This window comes from Anolis carolinensis, unplaced genomic scaffold (genome assembly GCF_035594765.1).
Source record: "Anolis carolinensis isolate JA03-04 unplaced genomic scaffold, rAnoCar3.1.pri scaffold_7, whole genome shotgun sequence".
Classification (NCBI taxonomy): Eukaryota; Metazoa; Chordata; class Lepidosauria; order Squamata; family Dactyloidae; genus Anolis; species Anolis carolinensis.
In genome coordinates this window covers 24567377-24588149 of record NW_026943818.1, presented here as the reverse complement: position 1 = coordinate 24588149, position 20773 = coordinate 24567377, and the positions used below count along the sequence as shown (strand labels likewise).

At 43.4% G+C, this 20773-nt stretch overlaps 1 long non-coding RNA gene across 1 annotated transcript in view; it reads right to left on the bottom strand.

The window, feature by feature from the left end:
• Positions 1 to 7025: 7025 nt before the first annotated feature.
• LOC134293218 (uncharacterized) overlaps positions 7026 to 20773 on the bottom strand; it is a 171062-nt gene continuing 157314 nt past the window's right edge. Inside the window, exon 2 of the long non-coding RNA XR_010000238.1 lies at positions 7026 to 9513. This is a non-coding gene — a long non-coding RNA (uncharacterized LOC134293218). The remainder of the gene's footprint in view (positions 9514 to 20773) is intronic.

Here is a 20773-nt window from a genome sequence, read left to right as displayed (position 1 = left end):
TTATTATTATTATTATTATTATTATTATTAACATTGAGGCTGGGTGGCCATCTGTCAGGGGTGCTTTGCTTGTGCTTTTGGTGCACAGAAGCAGAAGGGGATTGGACTAAATGGCCCAAGGGGTCTCTTCCAACCCTCTTTATTATTATTATTATTAATTATTATTATTATTAACATTGAGGCTGGGTGGCTTTGCTTGTGCTTTTGGTGCACAGAGGCAGAAGGGGGTTGGACTCAATGGCCCAAAGGGTCTCTTCCAACCCTCTTTTTATTATTATTATTATTATTATTATTATTATTATTATTATTATTATTAATTATTATTGTTATTGTTGTTGTATGACACAGCAAACAAGATAGATATGCTGGATTTCGTTTCACAAAATCACAAGTCGAACACTTCCCAAGTGTCTAGGACTGTGTGATGTATTTTCGGATGATGTGTGCAGATCCCAGTCGGGTGGCCTTTTGCAGTTGGCAGATCATAATTTTGTCAATGTCTATTGTTTCCAAATGCCAGCTGAGATCTTTTGGCACGGCACCCAGTGTGCCCATCACCACCGGGACCACCTGCACTGGTTTCTGCCCGTGGTTGTTTATTATTATTATTATTATTATTATTATTATTATTATTATTATTGCTCGGTGGCCAACTATAATCCGGCCCTCCAGCGGTCCGAAGGATAGTGAACTGGCTCCCTGATTAAAAAGTTTGGGGACCCCTGCTGGAGCTCATGGCCCTTTCATCACTTTCCAAAAATTTATGTGCTTCATGTAAACAGAATAGGAAGCGATTTGAAGGGCGCGATTGTTCTGCTCTGCTTGGTTGTCCCTGGTTTTCTCCCGAACCCGCTGCTTGGGATGCAGTTCTCCCACCTGCCTTTTGCTGCTGATGTTGCAACGTCTCTTTCCCTGCTGCCAGATCTGAGCCTATCCACTCACAGCCTCCTCCTCCGAGGACGATGCTTTTTATTTATGGCTCTTGCATAAGGGGAGCACGTCGCATCACTCTCTTATCCATTTTTTAAAAAAATCAGGGGGAAAAAATCACACCAACCATATGACCTGGATACATATTAATAAGGCCCAAGAGTAATTTAATATTGGAGGGTTATTTATTTATTTATTCATCCTTTTTGGTATGAAGGAGGGGAAAAGTTGCAGGGGAACTACCATATATACTCGAGTATAAGCCGACCCGAATATAAGCCGCCGAGGCACCTAATTTTACTTTAAAAAAACTGGGAAAACATTTGACTCCAGTGTAAGCCAAGAGTGATAAATTTCAGAAATAAAAACAGAGACCAATACAATTACATTAATTGAGGCAGCAGTAGTTCAAATGTTTTTGAATATTTACATCAAGCTCAAATTTAAGATAAGACTGTCCAACTCTGATTAAATCATGATTCTCATCTTCTTCAATGTAAATGTGCTTATGTATCCTTTTAATAATAATAGAGTAAAATAATACATGTAATAATAATAATAATAAATACAGGATAATATAATATAAATAATAATAATAAATAAATGTAGCAATAAATAGAGTAAAATAATAAATACAGTAGAGTCTCACTTATCCAAGACTCGCTTATCCAACATTCTGGATTATCCAACACATTTTTATAGTCAATGTTTTCAATACATTTTTATATTTATATTAAGTGCTAAATTTGTAAATACAGTAATTACTACATAGCATTACTGCGTATTGAACTACTTTTTCTATAAAATTTGTTGTATAACATGATGTTTTGGTGCTTAATTTGTAAAATCATAACCTAATTTGATGTTTAATAGACTTTTCCTTAATCTCTCCTTATTCAACACATTCGCTTATCCAACATTCTGCCAGCCCGTTTACGTTGGATAAGATTTGACAGAAAAAGTTCAATATGCAGTAATGCTATGTAGTAAGTACTGTATTTACGAATTTAGCACCAAAATATCACGAGATATTGAAAACATTGACTACAAAAATGTGTTGGATAATCCAGAATGTTGGATAAGCGAGTGTTGGATAAGTGAGACTCTACTGTATGAATTTCCCCTCATATGTTTGCATGTCTTTGCAAATCCTATATACATCTAGAGATTTCCATATAACTGTATGTATCTATGTGTATACATTATTTTTATATATGAATTTTTGCCTCACATGTTTGCAAGTCTTTGCAAATCCTATGCAGATATAATTATCTATGTAGAGAGAGATGTCTAGCTAGATATATATGAATATAGATATATAGGGCTTGGAAATACTCCAGGGGAAATGCACACACACACACACACACACACAGAGATTTCTAGATAGATATAAACATAAATATATAGGGCTTGCGAATATTGCTAGAGGGAAATGCACATATATATAGAGAGAGAGGATCTGCAAACGTTTCAGGGAAAAATGCATATGTGAAATTAGTATCTATAATTATAGATCTATATCTAGCTCTGCATTGTTTATATAGGCATTAAATGTTGCCTGTTACTATGTTGGAAGCCGGCCTGAGTCCCCATGGGGAGATAGGGCGGGGTACAAATGAAGTTTTGTTGTTGTTGTTGTTAAGTTATTGTTAATACCATATTGTTTATGTTAACCCTACTTTTCCACTTACAGAGCTAGTTTACTGCTTTTTCTTTGAAATACGGTAAATATTCAAAAATATTTAACTTGCTGGTGCCGCAGTTAATGTATTTTTATTGGTATCTATTTTATTTTGAAATTTACCGTTAGCAGCTGCTGCATTTTCCACCCTCGGCTTATACTCGGGTCAATAATTTTCCCAGTTTTTAATGGTAAAATTAGGTATCTTGGCTTATATTCAGGTCAGCTTATACTCGAGTATATATGGGTAAATCAGTAGGACAGGAAAGGATGATGCCAAGTTGGATGGGGATGGTGAGAAAACAGCACTCATTTTCTTTTTAAGAGTATCACGCTTTCTTCGTTCTCGGAAGTATGCAAAACTGCAGTCCTTAGCAGAATCTGTTTCAAGAAGATGCGTTTAGGACTCGTCTTGTTGAAGCAAGTCTAGGTTTCTCTTGGAGCCAAAGCTGGAAAAACAGGAATGGCAGTCACACCAAGCTGGAGGCACAACTCCTCTTCAGCAACAACGGTCCCAAAGTCGGGGTTTCTGGTGCTAGGCCGTGCCAGGCGGGAACTCTGTGGGGAAAGCGCTGCATTATCATCAATACGTGGTCTCATGAATAGATAAAGAGAGCACTCTTTTGTCCCTGAGAAAACATTTCTTGGGAAAGAGGGGTGAGGACACAACCGGGGGCTTTGTGGCACTTTGCAGAAGGAGGAGATCGCATCCTAAGTCCAGAAGATCGGCCTTGTTTGCCCTGGCAGGCAGCGGGGTAATGCGGGGAATTGGCTTGTGAGATATTTATACCATTACGAATGGGATCTGTAAGCAATTCTTGTAGTGTACACTGTGCCAGGTGGACAGACCCTCTCCCTTGATTTTATCTTGCTTGTTTTCCCACATTTTATTTTCTTTATTTTATTTATTTTATTTCATATCTATTAGACATGTCCAAAAAATCGTTTTGAATCGTATATCGGAATTATTTCGGATTGTTCTCGCTTTTTGATACGCATTCCGAGACATTGTCTCACAGCGCAACCAGCAATGTAATTCGAACCATTGTTGGCCCATTCTCTAATTGTCTCTTAATGTTTCGTTAATTTTTTTCCCCCAAAATTTTTTAAAAATATAGAGAGAGGGTGAAGGGGCCCGGTCTGGCTGTTCCCACAGAGGGGTTTGGAGAAAGGGTTAGGGTTTTGTTGCTGGTTCTTTCTCTTAGCAAGGGAATTTCTAGTTTTCAAAGTATCTTTGCACTCCTTGCCAGGGCATTGCTTGGCGTGGTGGTCACTGGTCCATTTCTAATTGAAGGCATTGGGTTGAGGCTTGTGGGATCACATAGCCAGGGACACCATTGATTTCCAGTGTCCTTCTTGCTTACAAATATAGCAAGGGAATTTCTAATTTTCAAAGTATCTTTGCACAACTTGCAAGAGCATTGCAAATTTGATGAGGATAGCTCAAGAAATGAGGGCGGGAGAGCCCTGTAAAAGTCCCCCCCCCCCCGTTCCTTCCTTCTTTTTTTTTTTTTTTTTTTGCGATTGCACATGCGCGTCCGCCATTTTAGAAACATTTAGAATCATTACGAATTTTCGGAAATAACCGAAATTTTTGGGTGAAAAAATCGGAAATACTTTCTATACTGAAGTGCCAGTGTCCCCTACTTTAGAAACGAGAATTGAAACATTTTTTTCATCGATCGGACAGGCCTACTATTTAGGTATGGCCTCATTGAACACCAAATGGTATCCTAGCTGTCTCTGGAGTACATAGGGTTAGGAAAAGAAGCAAAATTGTCAACAGGGGCTCAAAAAGGCTCAGTTGGAGGTGCCAGTGACTTGAAGCTTACAGACCAAAATGGAGAGAAAATGACAAATGGCTCAGATCCAGGCTATTTATCAAATCGCACCTCCCTGTATAGACCATCTCAGGCACTTCGGTCAGCGGAGGAGGCCCTGCTCTCAGTCCCACCCCCGTCACAAGCGTGGCTGGTGGGAATGAGAGTGGTGGGAACAGGAGAGGGAGCCCTGCTCTTGGTCCCACCCTCATCACAAGCGTGGCTGATGGGAAAGAGAGTGGTAGGAACAAGAGAGGTGGCCCTGCTCTCGGTCCCACCCTCATAACAAGCGTGGCTGGTGGGAATGAGAGTGGTGGGAACAAGAGAGGGGGGCCTGCTCTCGGTCCCATCCCCATCACAAGCGGCTGGTGGGAACGAGTGCTAGGAACAGGAGAGGGGGCCCTGCTCTCAGTCCCAACCTCATCACAAGCGCGGCTGGTGGGAACGAGAGTAGTAGGAACAAGAGAGGGGGCCCTGCTCTCGGTCCGACCCTCATCACAAGCGCGACTGTTGGGAACGAGAGTGGTAGGAACAAGAGAGGGGGCCCTGCTCTCAGTCCCACCCCCGTCACAAGTGGCTGGTGAGAACAGGAGTGGTGGGAACCAGAGAGAGGGCCCTACTCTCAGTCCCACCCCCATCACAAGCGTGGCTGGTGGGAACGAGAGTGGTAGGAACAGGAAAGAGGGCCCTGCTCTCGGTCTCACGCCCGTCACAAGTACGGCTGGCAGGAACGAGAGTGGTAGGAACAAGAGAGGGGGCCCTGCTCTCAGTCCCAGCCCCGTCACAAGCGGCTGGTGAGAACACGAGCGGTGGGAACTAGAGAGGGGGCCCTGCTCTCAGTCCCACCAGCGCGGCTGGTGGGAACGAGAGTGGTAGGAACAAGAGAGGGGGCCCTGCTCTTGGTCCCATCCCCGTCACAAGCGGCTGGTGGAACGAGAGTGGTGGGAACGGGAAATGGAGCCCTGCTCTCGTCCCACCCCCGTCACAAGCGGCTGGTGGGAACGAGAGTGGTAGGAACAAGAGAGAGGGCCCTGCTCTCGGTCCCATCCCCGTCACAAGCGGCTGGTGAGAACAGGAGTGGTGGGAACCAGAGAGGGGGCCCTGCTCTCAGTCCCACCCCCATCACAAGCGTGGCTGGTGGGAACGAGAGTGGTGGGAACGAGAGGGAGGGGGCCTCCTCTGGGTCCCACCCCAATCACAAGTGCAGCTGGTGCGAGCGAGAGAGGGGGGCCTTCTCCGTGATCGTCCCTCGCCTCTGGAACTCCCTCCCTAAAGAAATAAGCAAACAGAAATAAGATAACAGTATTAGATTATTTGGATTGAAGACATGTATTGCTTGATAGTTTGTGAACAAAACAAAACAAAGAGGCTCTAACTTCCTGGGGGAGCCCAGGCTTGGAATGCAAAAGGTCCTAGATTCAGATGGCTGGCATCTCGGCATCTCCAATTAAAACACCAGCGAGCCACCTTTCCAGCCTTGGTGGCCCCATCTGGCGTCGGCCAAAGGATGCGCACGCAAACACACGCTTGTAACCATGTCATGCAACCGAGATTCTTGGCAGCCCTGACTAATACGGTGCTAATGTGCTGCAAGTGGCAGCTTATTTATTTCAGCTAAGTGGCTCAGAAATCACAGCCCATGCCTCCCAAGTTGGAGATCTTAGGCTCAATGCCTGGGAAAGAGATCGCACTATAAAGCAGAGACGGGCCCTTCCGCATGAAATAATTATAGCGCCATGATTTCATGTTAGCGGCCATGCTCGCATCCGGTGGCATCTCGGGATTTGAAACTGGGTGGAAACGAACAAAATAGTGAATAATTCAAACCATGAGCCATCCTTTGCCCGCCCCGGTTTCGGGAGTGTTTGGCACGCAGCTCTTTCTTGCACAACGACAATCCCTTCCTCGTGCTTCCTGAAAAACCAAGGAAGGTTGGGCTGGGGTGTGTGCGTGTGTGTGAAAAGATATGATTTACAAGGCACCGTTTGAATGACTTTGATGATTAAAATGTGAGTGGGCGGGGGAGCGAAAATAAAAATGGAGGCATAATGGCTGAGCCTCCGAGTCTGTATTTGTTCTGTTTTCTTTTAAAAGCGCAAGCGGCACTGTTCAGAGCCAAGGAGTGACACACACAACCCTCCCTTCTCTCTCCTTCAGCTGAATGTGTGTGTTTCTTTTCTCCCACAGGACCCCTGGGCAAGAAGCAGAGGGAAAAACACTCCCCACGTGTCAGGATAGAAGGGGAGCAATTTGATTGGCTTTGATACTTAATGAGTGCTTATACTCAGTGCTTCCTGTGTTTCTGAAAAAGCCACTGCCTGCTTGCTTTCTCCCTTCTCCAGCTCTGAGAAGGCCACATGGAAGGAAAGAAGGATAGATTGATTAGGTGTTCAGAAAGACTGTGAGAAGTCCTTGAAACGCAGGTGTCTGAGGCATGATCTCATGGCTTCTTGGTTGGGCCTGGGTTTAAATTAAGTGATGTTTACTTGGTGTCTCCAGAGTAGACAACATTGCCACAGCTTCGATACTTAATGAGTGTTTATGTGACACCTCAGGGCAGCGTGAACACTGGGAACCAGACACGGAGGCCAATAAACAATCTAATATCTTTATTAAGGAAATAAAGGAGACAACTAAAAATAAGCAGAGTATATAGTCCAGCAATAGTCATTCCAGAAAAGGTCAAATATAGTCCAATAATGTGAAAGTAGATGTCCAGTTCAAAGTTTTAAATCCAATAACCGAAACACACTCAAACCTTTAGGCTGTTTGAGTGGGGATTAAAGCAAGATCTGTCAAAGAGCTCCAGGGTTCAATTCCAAGGCTAGGATACAAGGCAAGGCAAAGTTAGTTGTGGTAAAGCTGAATCGCTGTCCAGGCTTGACAGGGAGACGAGATGCAACGCCGGTCTACTCGTGAGTAGCGCGCTGCAGAACTGGAGTCCATGTGAATTCCTCAACTGACACGTTGAACACCACAAAGGTCAGTCGACGCCCAGAACTTTTATGGGACTACACTCTCCTCTCCAGCCAGGTGTCTGAACACTCTTTCCCAAGGGAAAGTGGACTAAGTCAACAACTTGCCAGATGCAATCCTCCCTGGAAACTCTCAAGGGAACCGGCTTAATTAACGCTTGCTCTCTCCACTAATCTAGCACTTCTTCTCAGATTCTGCTTCTCCGAGCGAGATGTTTCCCAAAACAATCTGCGGTCAAAAGGAGCGCTCTCTGGAGAACTGGGCTGTGAGTCAAGGCCCTTTTTAATTAACCGTGGGCTAAAACTGTCAACAGGGGACATCTGGAAAGGGGCAGAATCTTGCGGAAGTGGCACAAACCCCATCTCTTCTTTGGTCTGATCCATAATGGCGACGGGGGTCATGACTCGGGGGTCTCTGAGACACTACAGTTTACACCCAGTGCTTCCTGGGTTCCTGAAAGGGCCATTGCCTGCCTGCTTTCTCATTCTCCAGCTCTGAGAAGGCCCACCTCACAATGGGGCTCAGCAGCAAGAGGCTGGGGATTTCTCAGAGGACGAAGGGGATGATGGGTTTCCCACCGAGGAGTCTGTGAGTAATCAGGGTTAATTTGTCAGGGAATCGGCAACCCCGACTGTTTGATGAGCCAGGTCTCACCTCAGCTCACCAGTCAGACCACTCTGCAAACGGCGAAAGTGGCACCGATAAAGCACGACAACTTCGCTGATTTATATTTGCTGAAACTCAGCGGCACTGAAGCTTTATTTACATTATTTACAGTGCTAAATTCCAAAGCTATCAGGACACATGTTGCATCCTCCATCTCTCTCAAAGTCTGTTCTCTGTACACTGAAGCACCTCCTCTGCATTCCACAGCCTGTGATGTATATTCCAGCAATCAATCAGTACTCGCTGCAATTAACCTCTTGACTGCTGGAATGCTTGCTGGAACGAAATACATACATTTCCACAGCAACAATAGATTAAACATTTCACAAAAACACCAACAGAATTGTAGTCCTTAGATCAGAGAGAAGTGCCGGCAGTTAAAGATGAGACAGAGGATGTTTTGGATTCCAATGTTCATTCCTTACCAACAGGAAAAAGTCCAGTTCTCAAGGGAATCGGTCTTCAGTCGATGGGGAGTTTTCCCATGCTATCAGTTTAGGTCTCCGCACGGAGGGAGTGAAGGATAGATTAATTAGGTGTTCAGAAAGACTCCCTGAGAAATCCTTGAAGCCCAGGTGTCTGAGGCATGATCCCATGGTTTCTTGGTCAGGCCTGGGCTTAAATTAAGGGAGGTTTACTTTGTGCCCAGAGTAGGCAACATTGCCATAAATTCAAGTTCCTGTTTCAGCTCTCAAGTCTTCTGTGTTTGTCTATGTTCCTGAAAGAGTTTTGTCTTGGACAAAGTTCCTGTTTTCATGCTTCATGTATTTATGCCTGTGATCTTGACTTCCTGGATTTCATGTACCTTGCTATTTTGGATTACTGGTTTTTTTTGTATGGACTACTGCTATTTTATAGCTCCTTTTCTACTGCTTTTTGGGAAATTCCCTTTTTTGTTTTTGTACATACTTATCTAGTTAGTACTACTGGATTCTGGTGTGATGCTGGGTGAAAAGGTGTCTCAAAGTTGGAGTGCAACAGTCTCTGACAATGGTGGGCAGGCTCTCTCGGTGACTCTTTCCTTCTGTAAAGAACTCAGGCAGAGGGGAGTCTTTTCCTGTCTTTCTTCTTATTATTCACTTTAGATGGTAGCGTAACTTAGTTTAGAATATATGTGACAGAAGCTTGGATGTTGGAGAACACTAAAAAGTTTATTCAGGCACAGAGCTTAGTGGTTACAATGTTGCTTCTCAGAGTTACACTTTCTTCAACAGTTGCAAATATAACCTATGATAAATCCACTTTCAAAATACTTTCTCCTTTCCTTGAGCAGTCTAAACCTTTTTCTTCTCTTACAACCAAAGCTATCAACTGATCACTTTGGATCTAACTGGGATTGCTTCCCCTTACCACTCAGACTCTACAAATAAACCCAAACAAGTCACTTAACTTGCTTAATATGACACAACTAGAGATCTGAGCTTCCCTGGTTTCCCTAACCTGGAACCAGTGTCTTCCCTGTGACTCAGATCACAGACTAAACTGTTTTTAAAACATTCCCTCCTTTTCCTTCAAAATGGCGGTAGGCTCCGCCCTCGTTACTATGGCAACCTGCCTCAGAATGCTGAGCTGGCTACCATCCCCCACGCACTGGTAACTAATACTTACCCTTTTAAACATAGTTAAACATGACTTTTAAAACGCAATTAAACATGACATCTATAAATCAAAATAAAAACACACTTCTTTACGTCTTCCTACTTCCTTCTCTCTTTCCTTTCTTTCTTTTTTCCCCTTTCTCTCATATACCTTCCCCCCTCTCCTTTCTTTCTTTTCTCTGCGTGAGATCACCTCTCATGTACCTTAAGAGATGACAACCCCAAAGCTTCACTAAATTATACATGTTATTTGGGGCTGCTGTCCTCGAGCTACCCTCCGTCAGCAAAGGGATTGTGTTACTTTGCCTTCTGGTGTAGGTTTACACAACAGCATCCACAAGAGAGAGCGCTATCAGTTTATTCTCCCCACTACAGATATCAACTTATTCAAATGAGCAACACAAACGAACAATACGCTATCAGATCATAAAAACCATCCACTTGCTTTGTTCCCGTCTCCTGTTTAGCAGGTCTTTGCTGATGCCACTAGCAACACCTCGTAGGAGATGATATCAACAGCTTCTTCTGAAGGGACCATAAGCCAGAAAGTAGTAAACTATTGCCTATGGGAGATGGTGGCGGGGTATAAATAAAGATTATTATTATTATTATTATTATTATTATTATTATTATTATTATTTACCTCTGCCTATGCCCCTCCCTTCCTGTGAGCTGGTGCCTTTCTACAGAAAGTTCTAAGGAGAGAAGAAAGCTCAGAGTAAACAAGTTAGGTCATTGGTATCACTTATGCCAAGTAGGTGTGGAAGGTGAGGAAGACCCTCAGCCACTGGTCAATTTTAGATAAGCCGAGATATAAAATCCTTTGTTTGCTACTCACATGTTGCGACGGCCATTTTCATGGTACACCCCTCTGGGGTATGTATGACTGAGTTTCTCTGCCTGATTTCCCTCCTGAGCCAGGACCCTTTGAAGGTAATTGTCTTACACTTCTTCTTCTTCATTCGTTCAGTCATTTCCGACTGTTCGTGACCTCATGGACCAGTCCACACCAGAGCTCTCTGTCGGCTGTCGCTGCCCTCAGTTCCTTCAGGTTCAAGCCAGTCACTTCAAGGATACCGTCCATCCATCTCACCCTTGGTCGGCCTCTCTTCCTTTTTCCTTCCATTTTCCCCAGCATCATGATCTTCTCCAAGCTTTCCTGTCTCCTCATGATGTGGCCAAAATACTTCATCTTTGCCTCCAGTGAGCAGTCGGGCATTATTTTCTGAAGGATGAGCTGGTTGGATCTTCTTGTGGTCCAAGGCACTCTCAGGATTTTCCTCCAGCACCAGAGTTCAAAAGCGTCTCTCTTCCTTCGCTCAGCCTTCCTTATGGTCCAGCTCTCGCAGCCATTACTATGGGGAATACCATTGCTTTGACTATGTGGACCTTCGTTGCCAATGTGATGTCTCTACTTTTAATTATTTTGTCAAGGTTGGCCATTGCTCTCCTCCCAAGAAGGAAACATCTTCTGATTTCCTGGCTGTAGGAATCTTTGCACCTAGAAATACAAAGTCTGTCACTGCCTCCACGTTTTCTCCCTCTATTTGCCAGTTATCTATCGGTCTGGTTGCCATGATCTTGGTTTTCTTGATGTTTAACTGCAGCCCGGCTTTTTCACTTTCTTCTTTCTTTCCCCTTGGTGATAATGCTCCTCAGCTCCTCCTGACTTTCAGCTTTCATCAGAGTGGTATCATCTGCATATTTAAGGTTGTTAATGTTTCTTCCAGCAAATTTAACTCCGGTCTTGGATTTGTCAAGCCCCGCATGTCGCATGATGTGATCTGCGTACAAGTTGAATAGGGAGGGTGAAAGTATGCAGCCCTGATGTCCGCACTCCTTTCCCAATCTTGAACCCGTCTGTTGTTCCGTGGTCTGTTCTGACTGTGGCTACTTGGTCTTTATACAGATTCCTCAGGAGACAGACAAGGTGACTTGGTCTCCCCAGACCACCAAGAACATGCCATAGTTTATTACGATCCACACAGTCGAAGGCTTTAGAAGAGTCAATAAAGCAGAAGTAGATGCTTTTCTGGAACTCCCTGGCTTCCTCCATGATCCAGCATCCAGATATTGGCAATTTGGTCTCTGGTTCCTCTGCCTTTTCTGAACCCAGCTTGGACATCTGGCAACTCTCGCTCCATGTCTTGCTGAAGTCTGCCTTGCAGGATCTTGAGCATTTCCTTACTGGCATGGAAAATAAGTGCCACTGGACGGAAGTTTGAGCAGTCTTTAGCGCTTCCCTTTTTGGGTATGAGGATATAAATGGATCTTTTTCCAATCTGATGGCCATTCTTGTGTTTTCCATATTTGCTGGCATATGGCATGAATCACCTTGACAACATCATCTTCTAGGATTTTAAACAACTCAGCTGGGATCCCGTATCAACAGCAAGGAGAGGAAAATATATTTTGGGGATGTTGTTTTTAACATGCTGGTTCATGCACGCGATGGGAAATCTGGTCTCAGAGGTTGGGTTGGCCGTTTCCCCCCTTTGAGAACCTTTTTTCTGCTCTGTCTGTGTTTGCTTCTTTTCTCCCGATCCCCTGGCAGTTTCTCTCTTCGAGAGCTGATCTTGATGTCTCTCAAAACATGCCCCTAATACAAGGGTCCCCAAACTTTTTAAACAGGGGGCCGGTTCACGATCCTTCGGACCGTTGGAGGGCCGGACTATAGTTGGCCACCAAGCAATAATAATAATAATAATAATAATAATAATAATAATAATAATTCCAGCATATCTATCTTGTTTGCTGTGTCATACAATAAAATAACAACAACAACAACAATAAAAAAGAGGGTTGGAAGAGACCCCTTGGGCCATTGAGTCCAATCCCCTTCTGCCTTTTGTACACCGAAAGCACAAGCAAAGCACCCCTGACAGATGGCCACCAAGCCTCAATTTTTTTATTATTATTAATAATAATAATAATAAAGAGGGTTGGAAGAGACCCTTTGGGCCATTGAGTCTAATCCCCTTCTGCCTTTGTGCACCAAACGCACAAGCAAAGCACCCCTGACAGATGGCCACCCAGCCTCAATGTTAATAATAATAATAATAATAATAATAATAATAATAATAATAATAAAGAGGGTTGGAAGAGACCCTTTGGGCCATTGAGTCCAATCCCCTTCTGCCTTTGTGCATCAAAAGCACTAGCAAAGCACCCCTGACAGATGGCCACCCAGCCTCAATGTTAATAATAATAATAATAATAATAATAATAATGTGATTTTGTGATACGAAATCCAGAATATCTATCTTGTTTGCTGTGTCATAAAATATAATAATAATAATAATAATAATAATAATAATAATAATAATGGTTGTAAGAGAAGAAGAGACCCCTTGGGTCATTTAGTCTAACCCCCTTTTGCCCTTGTGCCATGGAGGCCGGATAAATGGCTTCGATGGGCCGCATCCGGCCCCCGGGCCTTAGTTTGGGGACCCCTGCCCTAATATATAAATGGCAGTGGGCATGACCTTTTTGTCACTAGACAATGTGTGTGTGTACTAGCTGGGGTATCTGGCGTTGCTCGGGTTATTGAAAAAATCCATTTTTTAATTGTACAAAATGCACAAGGTTGTGGGTGAACTACAACTCACATCATGCCAGGTTAACCCCGAGAAATTCCACCAGTATGTAAAGTTTCTTATGTTGGGCACGTTTGCTCTGGATACATCAACAGTTGGGTTCAGTGTGCTCTCCGGCTGTAGGGTGAACTACAACTCCCACTCTGGTGAGTCAGTCCCCTCAAACCCCTCCACTAGGGGGTTCTGTGTGCCAAGGGCAATAAATCACTACTGACCGAGAGATCATGAGTTCGAAGCCCGGGTCGGGTTAAATAGCCCGGCTTGCTGTTGCAGCTCTGAAAGACAGTTACATCTGTCAATTGCATCTGTCAACTAAGGAAATTTAGGTACGCTTTATGTGGGAGGCTAATTTAACTAATTTACAACATCATAAAACTGCCAGCAAAACAGGAGGAAAGGAATGAGGAAGTACAGCCACTAGTGGACAGTGAAGCAACCGCTCCCCCTGTGGCCGGAATCGTGAACCTGGAAAAAAAATGTTAAATGACTCTGTGTCTGTCTATATATGTTGTTTGTCTGTTGGCATTGAATGTTTGCCATATATGTGTTCATTGTAATCCGCCCTGAGTCCCCTTCGGGGTGAGAAATGCGGAATATAAGGACTGTAAATAAATAAATAAAGGACCGATGAAAGGAATGAGGAAGTACGGCCACTAGTGGACAGTGAAGCAACAGCTCCCCCTGTGGCCAGAATCGTGAAGCTGGAAAAAAAATGTTAAATGCCTCTGTGTCTGTCTATATATGTTGTTTGTCTGTTGGCATTGAATGTTTGCCATATATGTGTTCATTGTAATCCGCCCTGAGTCCCCTTCGGGGTGAGAAATGCGGAATATAAGGACTGTAAATAAATAAATAAAGGACCGATGAAAGGAATGAGGAAGTACGGCCACTAGTGGACAGTGAAGCAACAGCTCCCCCTGTGGCCAGAATCGTGAAGCTGGAAAAAAATGTTAAATGCCTCTGTGTCAGTCTATATATGTTGTTTGTCTGTTGGCATTGAATGTTTGCCATATATGTGTTCATTGTAATCTGCCCTGAGTCCCCTTCGGGGTGAGAAAGAAGGGCGGAATATAAATACTGTAAATAAATAAATAAATAAATAAATTTGGTCCAGGTCCATCATTGGTGGAGATCACAGTTTCCCTGGTTGTGGGTGAACTACAACTCCCAGAAAGGAAGGTCAGTTCCCCCCAAATGCCTCCAGTCATCAAATTTTGTCATATCAGGTCTATGTGCCAAGTTTGGTCCAGATGATCGGTGTTTGGTTTCACAGTGTAGGTGAACTACAACTCCCCCAAATGAAGATGATTTCCCCCCACAGACCTCTAGTTTCCTGCTCATGTGGGTTCTGTTTGCCAAGTGAGTTCCAGGTCCATCGTTGGTGGAGTTCACAATGCTCTTAGATTGCAGGTGAACTATACATCCCAGTCCCTACAACACCTATATTTCTCCAGCATTTTCACTCCTACTAATGTGCAATTTTATTATCTCTTAACAATCTCAGTGGCTTCGAGTGTGAGATATTTTTTTTAATCTCCGTCATATTAGATCATAAAACGGGTGCGGACGGATCTGTTCACAGCCCGTCACACTTGTGCCATTTGTTGCAAACGAGTCCTGGCGATGAAAAAGCTGCCGTTTCGGCAAAGCGAGCTTCTCCTCCGAGCGTTGGCTTGATCTCGTCTTCCTGCAGACATCGCAATATGGTCGTCGTTGCTTTTTTTTTTTTTTCCTTTTCCCGCCAGCACCTCATTCACTCCACTCAGCAAAACGGATTTATTTATGAAAAAAAAGTTGGCTGGAGTTCTGCTCCTTCCCACGGAAACACAGGGACTATTCAGATGATGCTCACACTGAAAGCCATACGCCGCCGATACTGGCCGGGTTAGTCAGAAGACCGCAGAAGCCGGGCCTTGACACCAAGCAAAACAGGGGCTTGAATATGGCATTATTTTGAGTGAATTACAACTGACATGATGCCAGGTTAACCCCGAGATCCCTCCATCGGTACTTAAAGTTTGCTATGTTGCGCAAGTTTGTCATGGTTTGCAAGGACACTCTATGTGTGTTAACTGGAAAATCAAATGCATGAGTTTGCAAGGACGTGGGAATCAGTTTGCAACTGTTGCTGTCCTGCTGCTGGAGAACTGGTTTGAACAAGTTTCTCTCTCTGTGTGTGTGAGTCTTCTGAGTACTGGCTGAAAAGAAGATGGCTCTGTACTCAGAGAGGCCTCACTACTTCTGAGGCCTTGTTTGCTGCTGATCTTCACTGAAGCCGATTGGCTGAGTTTGCAAGGACATAGGAATCAGTTTGCAACTGTTGCTGTCCTGCTGCTGGAGAACTGGTTTGAACAAGTTTCTCTGTGTGTGTGTGTGAGTCTTCTGAGTATTGGCTGAAAAGAAGATGGCTCTGTACTCAGAGAGGCCTCACTACTTCTGAGGCCTTGTTTGCTGCTGATCTTCACTGAAGCCGATGGGCTGAGTTTGCGAGGACGTGGGAATCAGTTTGCAATGTTGCTGTCCTGCTACTGAACAACTGGTTTGAACAAGTTTCTCTCTCTGTGTGTGTGATTCTTCTGAGTACTGGCTGAAAAGAAGATGGCTCTGTACTCAGAGAGGCCTCACTATTTCTGAGGCCTTGTTTGCTGCTGATCATCACTGAAGTCAATTGGCTGAGTTTGCAAGGACATGGGAATCAGTTTGCAACTGTTGCTGTCCTGCTGCTGGAGAACTAGTTTGAACAGATTTTTCTCTCTGTGTGTGTGTGAGTCTTCTGAGTACTGGCTGAAAAGAAGATGGCTCTGTACTCAGAGAGGCCTCACTACTTCTGAGGCCTTGTTTGCTGCTGATCTTCACTGAAGCCGATTGGCTGAGTTTGCAAGGACCTGGGAATCAGTTTGCAACTGTTGCTGTCCTGCTGCTGGAGAACTGGTTTGAACAGATTTTTCTCTCTCTGTGTGTGTGAGTCTTCTGAGTACTGGCTGAAAAGAAGATGGCTCTTCTGAGGCCTACTTCTGAAACCTTGTTTGCTGCTGATCTTCACTGAAGCCAATTGGCAGAGTTTGCAAGGACGTGGGAATCAGTTTGCAACTGTTGCTGTCCTGCTGCTGAAGAACTGGTTTGAACAAATTTCTCTGTGTGTGTGTGTGTGTGAGTCTTCTGAGTACTGGCTGAAAAGAAGATGGTTCTGTACTCAGAGAGGCCTCACTACTTCTGAGGCCTTGTTTGCTGCTGATCTTCACTGAAGCCGATTGGCTGAGTTTGCAAGGACGTGGGAATCAGTTTGCAACTGCTGCTGTCCTGCTGCTGAAGAACAGGTTTGAACAAGTTTCTCTTTGTGTGTGTGTGTGTGTGTGTGTGTGTGTCTTCTGAGTACTGGCTGAAAAGAAGATGGCTCTGTACTCAGAGAGGCCTCACTACTTCTGAGGCCTTGTTTGCTGCTGATCTTCACTGAAGCCGATGGGCTGAGTTTGCAAGGACGTGGGAATCAATTTGCAACTGTTGCTGTCCTGCTATTGAAGAACTGGTTTGAACAAGTTTCTCTCTCTGTGTGTGTGAGTCTTCTGAGTACTGGCTGAAAAGAAGATGGCTCTATACTCAGAGAGGCCTCACTACTTCTGAGGCCTTGTTTGCTGCTGATCTTCACTGAAGCCGATTGACTGAGTTTGCAAGGACGTGGGAATCAGTTTGCAACTGTTGCTGTCCTGCTGCTGGAGAACTGGTTTGAACAAGTTTCTCTCTGTGTGTGTGTGAGTCTTCTGAGTACTGACTGAAAAGAAGATGGCTCTGTACTCAGAGAGGCCTCACTACTTCTGAGGCCTTGTTTGCTGCTGATCTTCACTGAAGCTGATTGGTTGAGTTTGCAAGGACGTGGGAATCAGTTTGCAACTGTTGCTGTCCTGCTGCTGAAGAACAGGTTTGAACAAGTTTCTCTCTCTGTGTGTGAGAGAGTCTTCTAAGTACTGGCTGAAAAGAAGATGGCTCTGTACTCAGAGAGGCCTCACTACTTCTGAGGCCTTGTTTGCTGCTGATCTTCACTGAAGCCGATTGACTGAGTTTGCAAGGACGTGGGAATCAGTTTGCAACTGTTGCTGTCCTGCTGCTGGAGAACTGGTTTGAACAAGTTTCTCTCTCTGTGTGTGTGAGTCTTCTGAGTATTGGCTGAAAAGAAGATGGCTCTGTACTCAGAGAGGCCTCACTACTTCTGAGGCCTTGTTTGCTGCTGATCTTCACTGAAGCCGATTGGCTGAGTTTGCAAGGACCTGGGAATCAGTTTGCAACTGTTGCTGTCCTGCTGCTGAAGAACTGGTTTGAACAAGTTCCTCTCTCTGTGTATGTGAGTCTTCTGAGTACTGGCTGAAAAGAAGATGGTTCTGTACTCAGAGAGGCCTCACTACTTCTGAGGCCTTGTTTGCTGCTGATCTTCACTGAAGCCGATTGGCTGAGTTTGCGAGGACGTGGGAATCAGTTTGCAATGTTGCTGTCCTGCTACTGAACAACTGGTTTGAACAAGTTTCTCTGTGTGTGTGTGTGATTCTTCTGAGTACTGGCTGAAAAGAAGATGGCTCTGTACTCAGAGAGGCCTCACTACTTCTGAGGACTGCTTATGACTGCTGATTTCTGTAAGCAATCAGAGGGACTATTGTAAATACCACTGTTCTGCTGATCTCTTGGACTTAGTAAAAGTTCCTTTGTTATTTGTTCTGCAAAGCTGAGTGGTGCATCATTCTGCAGGGTGATTCTAGGTTCATGGGCACACGTAAGAGCTTCTACCTATCATCCACAATCATCGGTGGGGTTCAGTGTGCTCTCTGGCTGGAGGGTAAACTACAGCTCCCACTATGGTGAGTCACTCCCCTCAAGCCTTTGCAGTAGGTTGAGTTAGTCATGGGAGTTCTGTGTGCCAAGTCTGGTCCATTGGTGGATGTCAGTTTCTCTGATTGTGGGTAAACTACAACTCCCAAATTTCAAGATCATTCCCTCCCAAACCCCTCCAGTAATAAAATTTTGATATATCAGGTATGTGTGTCAAGTTTGGTCCAGATCCATCGGTGTTTGGGTTCACAGTGCTCTCTAAAAGTAGGTGAACTACAACTCCCACAAATCCAGGTGAATTTCCCCCAAAGACCTCCAGTATTTTTTGCTGGTCATGGGTCTGTGTGACAAGTTTGGTCCAATTCCACCTTTGGAACTATACATCCCAGTACCTACAACACCTATAAATCATGGTGACTTCTCCAGTATGTTCAGTTGCTGATCAATCCCTCTATTTGCTGTGTGCCATAGAAAAGAATAGGAAAGGGTTATGGGAGAGGCAGTGGGCGGGGTTATGCAAATTCCTATGCAAAATAGAGAGAGTCAGAAACACTGCCTTCCTTCCACCCCCAAAGGAGAAAATAGAATATTTATTTATTATTTGTTTATTTAATACATTTATATCCTGCCCTTCTCATCCCGAAGGGGACTCAGAGCGGCTTACCAATTAAATTCATACACAATATTATATTATTAGCATAGCACAATACTGGCAATAAATTACCATATTGTACTATGTCTATATATTGTAATATTATTAAAAATATTATATGTAATACATAATATATAATTAATATTATTATATTGTATTATTAGTATTATATTATAATAATATTATAATAAATTAATTATTATAATGAAGCGGCGCAGTTCCTGGAAATGGCCGCAGAATGGCAGCAAAGGACAATACATGGGAGCTGCCAATCAAGAAGGGGTTGCACTTCCCTATGTGTCCACTGGGCGGCGTCGGCAAAGAAACCCCAAAGAAAATGCATGTAAATATATATATATTATATACTTATATACAGTAGAGTCTCACTTATCCAACGTAAACGGGCCGGCAGAATGTTGGATAAGCGAATATGTTGGATAATAAGGAGGCATTAAAGAAAAGCCTATTAAACATCAAATTAGGTGATGATTTTACAAATGAAGCACCAAAACATCATGTTAGACAACGAATTTGGCAGAAAAAGTAGTTCAATACGCAGTAATGCTATGTAGTAATTACTGTATTTATGAATTTAGCACCAAAATATCATGATATATTGAAAACATTGACTACAAAAATGCGTTGGATAATCCAGAATGTTGGATAAGCGAGTGTTGGATAAGTGAGACTCTACTGTATGTATGTATGTATGTATGTATTATTATTATTATTATTATTATTATTTATTAGCGACATTTAAATCCCGCCCTTCTCACCCCGAAGGGGACTCGGGGCAGTTTACAAGTATATATACATACAATATATTATATTATACGACTATATTGCAATATTATTAGTAATATTGCATGTAATATAAATATCTCTCTATATATAAAAGAGTGATGGCATCAGGGCAGCGGACAAAACAACAAAACTACAGGCCCCCCAACCTCGAAATTTGACAACACAACCCATCATTCACTGGTCTAGGTTGATACAACAAAAAGAAAAGAAAAAGAAAGTCCTAATTAGAGGGAGAGGAATAATTGTTTTTATTCAATTGCTGCCAGTTACAAGGTTAAGTTCCGCCCACTTGGTCTCCTAGCAACCTACTCAGCCCAGGGACAGGCAGAGTTAGGCTTCACTTAGGCTTCTTCCACAGATTATCTAATTTGCACTGGATTATATGGCAGTGTAGACTCAAGGCCCTTCCACACAGCTATATAACCCATTTATAATCTTATATTATCTGCTTTGAACTGGATTATCTTGACTCCACACTGCCATATAATCCACTTCAGTGGGCATTTTATCCAGCTGTGTAGAAGAGGCCTCATATAATCCAGTTCTAAGCAGATAATATAAGATTATAAATATACAGTAGAGTCTCACTTATCCAACATAAACAGGCCGTCAGAACGTTGAGTAAGTGAATATGTTGTATAATAAGAAGGGATTCAGAAAAAGCCTATTAAACATTAAATTACGTAATGATTATACAAATTAAGCACCAAACATCATGTTATACAACAAATTTGACAGAAAAAGTAGTTCAATGCACAGTAATGCTATGTAGTAATTACTGTATTTACAAATTTAGCACCAAAATATCACAATGAATTTAAAACATTGACTACAGAAACATTGACTACTAAAAGGCAGACTGCGTTGGATAATCCAGAACACTGGATAAGCGAATGTTGGATAAGTGAGATTCTACTGTAATATCAAATAATTACTGTGGTAATCCAGTCCAACCGAATTCTGTCATGGAGGACACACTCCAAGCACGCCCAACAGATGGCCACCCAGCCTCTCAATAATAATAATAATAATAATAATAATAATAATAATAATAATATCATACAATCCTAAGGTTTGGAATGACCCCTAAGGATCATCCAGCTCAACTTCCTTCTACCATGCAGGAGGACACAATCCAAGCACTCCTGACAGATGGCCATCCAGCCTCTACATAAAGCTTTCTACTATGCAGCAGGACACAGTCCAAGCATTCACAACACATGGACAACATATAA